Source organism: Diabrotica undecimpunctata, chromosome 11 (assembly GCF_040954645.1).
Source record: "Diabrotica undecimpunctata isolate CICGRU chromosome 11, icDiaUnde3, whole genome shotgun sequence".
Taxonomy (NCBI): Eukaryota; Metazoa; Arthropoda; class Insecta; order Coleoptera; family Chrysomelidae; genus Diabrotica; species Diabrotica undecimpunctata.
This window is the reverse complement of record NC_092813.1, coordinates 17509121-17520526: the sequence shown is the minus strand read 5'-3', so window position 1 is coordinate 17520526 and position 11406 is coordinate 17509121. Positions and strand designations below refer to the sequence as shown.

The following is an 11406-nucleotide window of genomic DNA, read 5'->3' as shown; positions in this document are numbered from 1 at the left end:
TTGATTTTTGCTCTGCAGAAAGAGGCGGAATATTTGAACCTCTATTACGTTTAATTTTTTTTTAATATTAATATTATGTTATTTTTAGAATTCGTTTTTATTTTAATTTTTAGAGGTAGGTTTTTGGCGAATTGGCATGTAGGTACCCCACCTATGTTTCGTTTTTATACTGGCGGCTTGGCGAGATGCGAGATTTTATCACAGTATATTGCTTATAAAGAATCAGTAGGTTCACTCTGCCGCCAGTCCTTTGTTCTTCATGTTCCATTTTTTTCACGCGCATTACTTCCACGCGCAGATAAATTCCAGTTTTTGATACATTGCTCAATATAATTTTTAATACACTGCTCGAAAATAAATAGGAAAAAAGTGACTTGTGGCGAAATAAAATTTAATTAGATTTTCGGAATAATGAATACTTTCCTAAATTTAGCGTTTTCGACAATTATCAATAGTTTCCCAAAATAATTATTACTGTTTGTCCTTCAAAATGTATTATGTTGAATCCATCAGTTTTGATTAATCGAATATTAATTTTTTGTATTCATTAGAAAATCACACTGTATTCACTGTTACTGGTGAGAAATCTCATAAAACGAAGAGCTAATGAGGAAACTAATTTCTATAGATGAAAAAATAATAATACATTCGAATTATAAATTATATTTTGAAAATTTGAATTTTACAATACCAGTTATAATAAAGATAGGATTATAAAAACACAAGTAGCGAACTATGAATACAAGTTAGAATAGAATATATGTAGTTTCACAATCACAACTTATTAATAACAAAATAATGAAATGAAAAAAGTCATATAGCCTAAAGATCCCACTGTAGGATCACTACGTTCATAACGTAGTTAGTCAAACTCATATTTTTACGTACATTTAAAATTGGAAGAATCTATCTATATAAAAGGCTAGGATGAAAAGTCACACTGTTTATTCAGTAAGGTAACTACGCCACCTAGAAAAGAAATCTGAACTACCAACATCTACCAAAATTAAATGTAATTAATTAAAAGCTGTAAAAACGCTGTTGAGGCAGAAAAAATACACTTTCGACATTGGAGCGTGTGATACGTTAAATGAAAGGGCACTACACAGTATCTTCAATATTAATGAACGTATAGCGACATACGAGATATGATAGGGTACTATGAATAAAAATAGATTTACCATAAGACAAATTTTGATTTTTTGACTAAAGAAGGCCTCAGGTTCAGTACAAAATAAACAACTGATTGAATCCTAACATGCGACATGGCAAATGAAAGGGGAGGATATAATGAATATATTCAGATAGAAAAAATAAACAAGGCGACTATTAAAAGGGCACTACGCAGTATCTTCAATATTAATGAACGTATAACGACATACGAGATATGATAGGGTACTATGAATAAAAATAGATTTACCATATGACAAATTTTGATTTTTTGACTTAAAGAAGGCCTCAGGTTAGGTACAAAATAAACAACTGATTGAATCCTAACATGCGACATGGCAAATGAAAGGAAAGGATATAACGAATATATTCAGATAGAAAAAATAAACAAGGCGACTATTAAAAGGGCACTACACAGTAAATTCAATATTAATGAACGTATAACGACATACGAGATATGATAGGGTACTATGAATAAAAATAGATTTACCATATGACAAATTTGCCATTACAGCTTAGTAAGACCCATCTAGATTTTTGAAGTAACTTCATAAAACCAGCACATAAACAATTAAAACGTTAGACTCCAATTTCAAGCATTAAGCTTAGGAAGAGGCTGTATGAAATCTACCCAGACAAATGCTCTATTAGCCAAAATAGATGAATTATTTCTAGAGTTTAGATTTAGACAGTTATCTACCAAATTCATGGCCAAAACTTACAATTTCCCACAAATATCCAACAATTAGTTTTAAAAATATATGCATGCCTTCAATTCTATATGTCAATGATTCCGGAGTACTCGCAAATGTTTGTAACTTCTCCACAGGTGTGCCTACAAAATTACAAAAATGAGTTCTCTCATTATTCACCTGAAAGAAAGAACATACCTTGAACTGGAATGTTTAATCTCACAAGATGAATAAATGGTTTTGCGTTTTTTTTTCAACCTGCTTTTAAGCATTCCTGCAAAGGCAGGTTCCTCAAAATGTAAACTGCATATTCTAAAGTGATCATAACAATATTGAGCACTGTACATGGCAAGTTTTTCACATTGAACAATTTTCTTCCATTCTGCAAACCTAAAAATACAACACCGATGAGGTCAATTATATTAAATAGAGAATTTAGTTCTTACCGATTTTCATCCTTGGGAAACCTGAAGAAACTCAAGTTCAAGTTGTTATGGTCCCTGGAATTTTTTCTACATACACAGCAATAATAAACACTTGTTTTAGCTGAATTCATCATAATCCGTCGTTTAAAATAATAAAACCACTTAGAAAACTGGAGAAATATCACAGTAATATGTATTAAAAACGAAATAAACTTATAAAACCAACTAAATAACAAGAAATAAATGAAATTTATATATAAATTACTGAAATAACTGTAATTTCTAGTTTCACAGCATAAACACAAACACGTGTTTGGGTAAAATCAATGTTGCCAAATGTAATTAATCAATGGATAGATACTTATGATTAATTATTTGAGAATATATTAAGTCAGTTAGGCAATATGATTTTTCAAACTTTAGAAGTGTGTATAGTGGCTATGTAAAGAATTTTACCATTTATGAAATTTATTTTCCTCTTTTTGAAGAACTTCTATAATAACTATTTTATTATAAATTTTAAATATTCTTTGAAACTGATGGAATATTTTAAATCTTGCAACAGCGGCATTTTTCGCCAAATCTATTGCGCATATCTTCCAGGAGTGGATTCGAAATTGGAACCGTGAAAATGCGAGAGTGAACTTACTGATTCTTTTTAAGCAATATACTGTGATTTTATTATACGATAATTATTGTTTGCGTTTGGTAACGTGCCCACGTGCGCAGCAGTCGAAAAGTATCGACTGGAGAGGGAGTCCAGTCGAACAAATGAAATAATTAAAAGAATCGCGACGTTTTATTGATACTTACACTGGGTAATTGCAAATCAGATAATCATTGTATAGTTATAAAATTACTATATTCCGCAAAATTAATTCCGAGTATATATATATATATATATATATATATATATATATATATATATATATATATATATATATATATATATATATATATATATATATATAAATATATATATATATATATATATATATATATATATATATAAATATATATATATATATATATATATATATATATATATATATATATATATATATTTATATAAATATATATAATATATATCTACTATTATAGATGGTGGTAAACAGTTTGGGCAGAATTAAGTTTTATCTGATCCAGCTGCTTTGCTGGTTTTTTAATTCCTAAAGGGTGTTTTCTGTTTTTGAAATTATCTGTGTCTGTTTAATATTGGCTACGAAAGGAGGTATGTTTATCATCAAAAAGATCAGAAACGTAAGTTGTCAAAACTTCTTGTATGTCTTGTGTATTAACAAGTACCTTATTGCTTTGATATACTGCTTTTTTTTCTGTATATTGCCTGTATTGCCTTGCTTCTCTTCGTGCTTCTTTGGTGTTTCATGTTGACATTTGCATTATTTTTAATTCTCGGCATTGTTACATTACATCTAATATCTCTTGAGTCATTCATGATTCATATTTTTTTTTATTAATATGTAATTATGTTCTTGTGCATCCAAAATTACATTTTTAAGCAGACTCTAAGTGTACTGTATCCTTTGTTCAATGATTCTAGGTTCCGCCTCTGTATTTGTTCTCCTCATAATTGTTCATTGAGTTTGTCATAAATTATTGGTTCTTTTTATCGTCGTTTAGCAATTAAATGTTGAGTTTTATTATACTTTTGGGAGATCTTAATGTATAAAGGCATGTTATAGGTAGTTTAAACCACCTGCTAGAGATACAACTTTTTCTCTTGGCAAAATTTCGCTACATTATCCCTTCTTTCGCTTCTTATTTCTCTTGACTACTTTTGCGTTGAAGTTCCCTAATATAAAAGTGCTTTTGTCGTTTTCGGTATGGAATAAAAATTATTTTATTTTCCCGTAAAACGATTTAATATCTTTTTTTTTATTTAAATTAATGTGTCCCGACTGCAATGGCCATTGACACAAACAATATTGTATACAATAATTATTACAATAAATACATGTTACTAATTGCTACAGTAAGTTAATCTATAAGCTTAGAGCCTATGACTAAATAATACAACAGTTTTATCACTAAGATATAAGTTAAAGGTAAAATACATGGAAAACAAAAGGTCATAATCTATTGAACAACTGAATGTCTTTCAAGAAACCAATTAGGTTAAAGACTTGATCGGGCGAGTTTAAAACGTCTTTGATATTTGACTTAAGTTTATGTTGCACTCTGTGTTTTGCGTACTGGGGACACTCGATCAGGATATGTTTCACGGTTAATACACTTGAGCAGATTTGGCAATTGGGCTTCGACTCGGATTTCATTAAATATTCATGTGTGAATCGGGTATGTCCTATTCTTAATCTTCGGATGACAGCTTTTTCATTTCTAGACATATTTGGAAGTTTAAATTTTTCAACAGTCTGCCGGATCTCATGTACTGCACTCTTGATTGTGTTCCAGTGGGTTTGCCAGGTATGATACTGTTGTTGCTTGAAAATTTGCTTTAGGTCATTACGGATTTGAATGTGTTGAGCTTTTGAGGATTGATTGTTTACACAAGAAGCTTGCTTGGCTGCTTGGTCTGCTTTTTCATTACCGGGGATGCCGACATGGGATGGTAGCCAGATGATCGTGACATCTACACCTTGAAAAGCGAGTGTATTGTGTGTCCTATGGATTTCTTGAACTAAGGGATGCTGAGAGTATAGGCTTTTTATCGATTGTAGTGACGACAGGAAGTCTGTGCATATTGCTTGGTTTTTGATTTAATATCTGATTCTGGTTTATTAGCGGTTTCAGAATAGACTTAAATAATATTAAGATTATTCGGTATTGCCTTGATTAATATTATAATTGTCTTACCAGAAACTGGTATAAAATTTGTTACCTAGTGATCTGTTATCGGATCTAGCATAATAATGGCTTAGATCGTCATTTTTAGGTTGGTAAAACGTATAATGATTTACTTGAACTTCTCGGTTGTTTAATGATCTGGTTTACTTCTATCCACGATATTTATTTTCATTTCATATTTCCAGCCGAAACATTTTATGGTTTGTATTATGCGTCTTTTCCTACATGTCAATTGTTTTAACATTTTATGTTCTGACTTTCATTGGCTTACTACAATCGGTTTTTGTTATTTCTCTTTTTGTCCTCGTAAGTATTCTTAGCACACCCGACCATTTAAGGTCTGCCACGGACTTAAGACTTTTATTTCTTCTGCCGTAATTGTTTTTGAGCAATATAAAGTGTTTATTTCTCCTTAATTTCCACACCGCTTTACAAGCACCATTCTATGGACTCTACTCTGCTGCTTGGTGTCTAATTCATAATCGTAAATTTTTTAACTTCCCGCCCGTGATCAGTTTTGTGTAACCGTCTGCCGCTATTCAATTTTTTTGCCATATCTGACTACCTTCAGTATATCTCCATATCCCATTAATATTTACAGGGATGTTTTTGAGAATAGATTTTTCAAATGTTAGATCTGATTATGCTTAATATTTTAATCTAATCTAATTGTTATGTACAATTTAAGTTATAATTCTTGGTTACGAGAAATCTTGCCAACAAAAATTTGCATTGTAGTGGTATTTTAAAAAAAATAACAATATACTAAAAGGTTTTTTAAGCAAATAATTTTTTATTACTGCTCACTATAGTACAAGGATACATTTAATGAGTACGTTGTATACGAAACAGCGGCTTCGCGTGTTATAGTGATACTTTGATTTACAAGTTACAGTTGCCAGCTTAATTTAATAGAATTCGAATGGACTTAATTTAACGGGGACGTTGCCGGTAACAACATTGATTCAAAATAGACGATATTAACCAACTCTCCCATAAATCACGTACGTAAAGAAAATTTACATTTGTAACGTTTGAATTAAACCTTAAAAGGAGGATACTTCCAGCCTCCTAACTAAATTATTAACGGTGTAAGTAATCCCCCACTTGTTGGTCAATAGCTACCAGTGAAATAACTGACACGTGGTAGGGCAATTCATTGCTATGCAGTTGAAAAATTTACTACGAAGGCGGAAGAGCTAAATTAGTCAACTGTATTGAGACATGAAAAGAAACAGGATGACTACAACATTAAAGATCTGCATGGCTATCCTTAGTGAAATTTATCATGGATCTGTAGCATTTGAAAATCCCCTCGTATATTTATTAAATTAAAATCCCCTTAATATATGCATTATAATAACGAAGAATTTTTTCAATGTTTCTTAGTTCGTATCTTTCAATTTAAGACCCAAATAAAATTTCGTTCTTTTCACGTCGCCGTCGATAATAAATCATTTTATTGTTTGTTTATGTCACAGGTGCAAATTCTTTGATATTTCTTTGTTCAAACCGCCCGATATTGCGTTTTCAAATTAATAATTTACGCCTTAATTTCCGTTGTGTTTTGTTTATACCCAAAGTGCTTTGTTTATTTCAACTTATGCGATCAATTTTTAAAGATAATTTCGTCACTCTCGCAGAAGCCACTGTCAAAGACAGTTGGTGTCCGTGTTAGTCCGAATTTTCTTCAGATTCGTAAATGTGTTTTTATTGTTTCTTTTATTATGGAAAATAAGTAATTTTGTGGCAGTTTTACAGTTAAAAGGAGGTTTGAAATGTAGGCGATAATAAGCAGATGTATTTGGTTAGTTGAAGCTACGATGGTTCCAGTTTTTTAAGAAGCCGAGTCAAAGGTGTGTTCCAATACCCCAACTTTCAACCTTAGATTTGTATTCGTCCTAATTAAGAAGTCCAGTTTACAACTTAATGAGTGATTGTGACATCCAGGTAACTCTTATTGTTTGTTAAATTTTCAAGTAAAGACAGACATTTTTTTAGAACAATAATTGCTTTCGTACCAATTTAAATTTTTGTTTACTAAAAAAAAAAAATTGTAAATTTTAGGTTTTAACTTTAGCTGTCATTTTAATTGTTGTTTTAAAATTAATGTTAATTTATGACAGCTCGTTTTAGTATTTTTGATATTGATTTGTTTTGTTTTTTTTTTAAAGGTTAACCTCCATGCAATTTTGTAAGTTTATGTTGTATCTCCAACTCGTAGAGTTTGTAAACAGATAGGACACATGTAAGTTTTTCTCTGTATTTTGTAATTTGTAACTATTAATATAGTGTTTTATATGTGTCTATTTTGTGTAACTGTTTGTGGCAAGACACAATAAATGTTAAATTTTGTTTTCTTAACATTTTGTTTATTCTTTTTTAACTAACCCTTTTTTGAGTTTCCATTTGAAATAGACATGTTTTGCATTTTGTTTTTTTGTTCCATATTTTTGTAGTTATCCAAATCCAAACCCCTTGTCATTTACTTATCCACTACCCCAGCTCTCCTAACAAACCCTGAGTGCCGTTCTCACAAGTAGCGTTTATTTTGCTTGTCCTATCTTTGCCCCAGTAATTTCTACCCCAATTTTGAACCCCATAATCTTACCCTATGGTAGACAAAATATCTTCGTTACAAAAATGTCGCCCAACGTGTGAGGCGTTTGAATATCCCTGCACCATAAGTTGTCTTAACAAAGTAAGACAGATTCTTTTCCCCAAGCCAGATATCTTTTTCAATTCTTCCTCGAGTTTTTCTGCCATTTATATGAAACCCTATCTTTCAGATAGTGCCCCGAGTGTCCCACAAACAGTTTGTTTATGTATTTGTATTAAGATATGTATTTTGTATCAACATATGTATTTTTGTTTTTCTATGTAATATACTGGAAATTTTTGTATATGTATTTTATGTGTATTGCTAAATGAAAGCAAATATTTTGAGATTGAATATTTAGATATGAATTTTAAATAATGTTTTGATATTGAAATGATTTTTAAAAGATATTAACAGTAACAAATAATACCGTTATTGCTGTATTTATTTTTGATTGATTTGACATACTTTACAGAATAATCGGTTTTTGTAATTTCAGTTTTTTCGGTCATTTTGAGTAGATGTTTATATTGTTCGAGTGACTTTTCTTTAAGCTGATGAGTATAGTTGAGTTTTGCCCTTTTGTCCCAGTTGTATTTGTATTTTGCCTTTTGCCCCAGCTGTGTAGATGTGTTTTCCCCTTTTGTGTCTCCTGTCTTGTATCTGAATGACCACAAGTGTAATACTCGTGATCGGAGATGCTGTTTAGTTTCTGTTATATATATATATATATATATATATATATATATATATATATATATATATATATATATATATATAGAAAAGAAATTTAATCTTTGCAGATTAGTTAAATAGTAAACTCTTAAATATTGGGGAAATCTGCAAGAAATACTCTAATGTGTATCAATTGTTTCGCCGAACGTTTTCGCCAAAGAGAATTAATTTGGCTTCTTCAAGGCTGAAAGAGAATAAATTATAATTAGCTACCATATATTATCTATTAAAACATTATTGATCTTACCGTAACTTAGAATTGTAGAGTTAGAATATTAAAAAACTTTGCTAGTAACATAGTGGTGTTTTTTGTTACTATGTGCAAAAAAAGTTTTTTATAAGAATTGAAATGTATGGTAGCTTCGAACTTGACACGTAAAGGCTTACCCAAGGTTAATCGAAAAACCCAATGCAACTACATTTAAAAGGAGGTAATTCTTTGAAATGTCGGCAATAACTAAATTTTTGATTTTTAGATAGTTAAAAGTGAGGTTCTGTTTAAGCCAGAATGCAAGCGCTGACAACTTCATTATAGTTGGTATGAATCTTTATGTCGTTAAGGTTCATTGGTAAAAAACGAATGAATTTAAATCCCAGTAAAGGGAAATATTATTTTGATTTTCTTTATTTAATTATATTATATTGTTCATGTATGTACAAGGATTCTGAAAAGTGTTGAAAATAGCTTTGGCAATAATAATAACAACATTAAACTTAATGTAGCTTGTAGATCAGCCCTAACAATTAATAATCTTTATTCTAAGATAAAAGATAAGACTCCCATAGATAGGCTTAGTAATATTGTCTACAACATTCCATGTCTCTCTTGCAACAATTCCTACATCGGTCAAACATCTCAATTATTGAAATCACGTATTACACTACACAAAAGTGATTCTCGACTTCACCCTGACCGTTGTGCATTAGCCAAACATGTCCATTCCACTGGTCATCTCATGGACTATACCAACACCACAATTCTCCACCGTGAGAACAATAAATCTAAAAGAGAGTTCATTGAAATGTCTTATATTTTTCTTAACGATTTCTCCATTAAGCTTAAGAGTGACATGAAGAATCTAAGCGATATATACCACCTGTTACTTAAATCAGATACCAAGAACAATACTATATCACAGATTACTAACTTGACTGATATATCCATTAACAACTAACATACCTTTATAATTAATTTTCATTAACAAAAAATATATAACATTCCCTTGCTTTTCTTAGATACGTCTCAATAAGATTCAATAATACATGAACAATATAATATAATTAAATAAAGAAAATCAAAATAATATTTCCCTTTACTGGGATTTAAATTCATTCGTTTTTTACCAATGAACCTTAACGACATAAAGATTCATACCAACTATAATGAAGTTGTCAGTGCTTGCGTTCTGGCTTAAACAGAACCTCACTTTTAACTATCTAAAAATCAAAAATTTAGTTATTGCCGACATTTCAAAGAATTACCTCCTTTTAAATGTAGTTGCATTGGGTTTTTCGATTAACCTTGGGTAAGCCTTTACGTGTCAAGTTCGAAGCTACCATACATTTCAATTCTTATAAAAAACTTTTTTTGCACATAGTAACAAAAAACACCACTATGTTACTAGCAAAGTTTTTTAATATTCTAACTCTACAATTCTAAGTTACGGTAAGATCAATAATGTTTTAATAGATAATATATGGTAGCTAATTATAATTTATTCTCTTTCAGCCCTGAAGAAGCCAAATTAATTCTCTTTGGCGAAAACGTTCGGCGAAACAATTGATACACATTAGAGTATTTCTTGCAGATTTCCCCAATATTTAAGAGTTTACTATATATATATATATATATATATATATATAATATATATATATATATATATATATATATATATATATATATATATATATATTAAAAGAAATAAAATAAAACTTAGAATCAATTTAATTTTACTACCAAAACGACGGGTTTCGCTTTCTTACACATTGCAAAGCATCTTTTCAGGTCAAACAATACAAAGTAAATTAAATACTGAAATTGTAAAAAAAGCTCATATTAGGGTGCTGTCTTATAAAGATAAAGTTCAAAAAGGTTATAGTAATTATACCAATATTACGTGTGTGGGTTTATTAATATGCATAAAATTGATTTAACAGACAATGTGAAAACCCACAAATTGGTAAGAGATAAATTATTGAATTGTAATAAATAAGTAACAAACAAAATACCACTTACATTCCGGTACAAGAAGTTTAAGTTATTGATTCGTGATACATAGTTTAAACTATCCTGTATTGCTGATGTTGGGTGATCTTCGGTTAATGTTGTAACTGTCTGACAATTAATAAGGAAGTTTCTTGAGGGGAGAGATATTAACAAATGAAATAGGAGTAAGGTATATGTGATTGTTTGTTAAATGAAAGTGATGTTTTATATTATTTATTTATATTTATTCAAGAGATATATTTTGGAAATATGTGCCAATTTATTGATATTTTTACAGTAAAAGTACAGTTGTGTGACAATGAATTAAATTAATTTAAATTTAAATTAATCAGCACCCAGTACCCAGGAGGGTAGAGTATTTTCTGTTGCGAAACCGATCGTTTTGGGTAGTAAAATTAAATTGATTGTGAGTAAGTCTAATTTATTTATTTTACCTATTTGAAATGGACTCACACAAGCAACACATTCATGATTTTAATGGAAGTATTTTTTTGTAGTTTAGTTTAGTTTACATTTAGTTTAATCCAATTTTTTGACTTTTAGAGCACCTTTCACTTGTTCTTTTGTCAAAAACTTATTCTCATTCTCATCCTTAAAGTACTGACCAATTTTAGGTAAATTTTATTTTTTTTCATCAGATTTTATTTTTCTCTTTCGTTTTTCGATACCATTTAAGATATTTATTAGAACTAGACATGTTGGTATTTAATTTTCACAATTAACTTTACTTTG

At 29.9% G+C, this 11406-nt stretch overlaps 1 long non-coding RNA gene across 1 annotated transcript; it reads right to left on the bottom strand.

Moving 5' to 3' along the window:
- Window positions 1–249: 249 nt before the first annotated feature.
- On the bottom strand, window positions 250–2569 carry LOC140452963 (uncharacterized). Its single transcript, XR_011952260.1, has 3 exons — window positions 2309–2569; window positions 2061–2252; window positions 250–2005 (listed from the first exon to the last, which is right to left on the bottom strand). It is a non-coding gene; the product is annotated as an uncharacterized lncRNA (long non-coding RNA).
- Between the last annotated feature and the right edge of the window lie 8837 nt (window positions 2570–11406).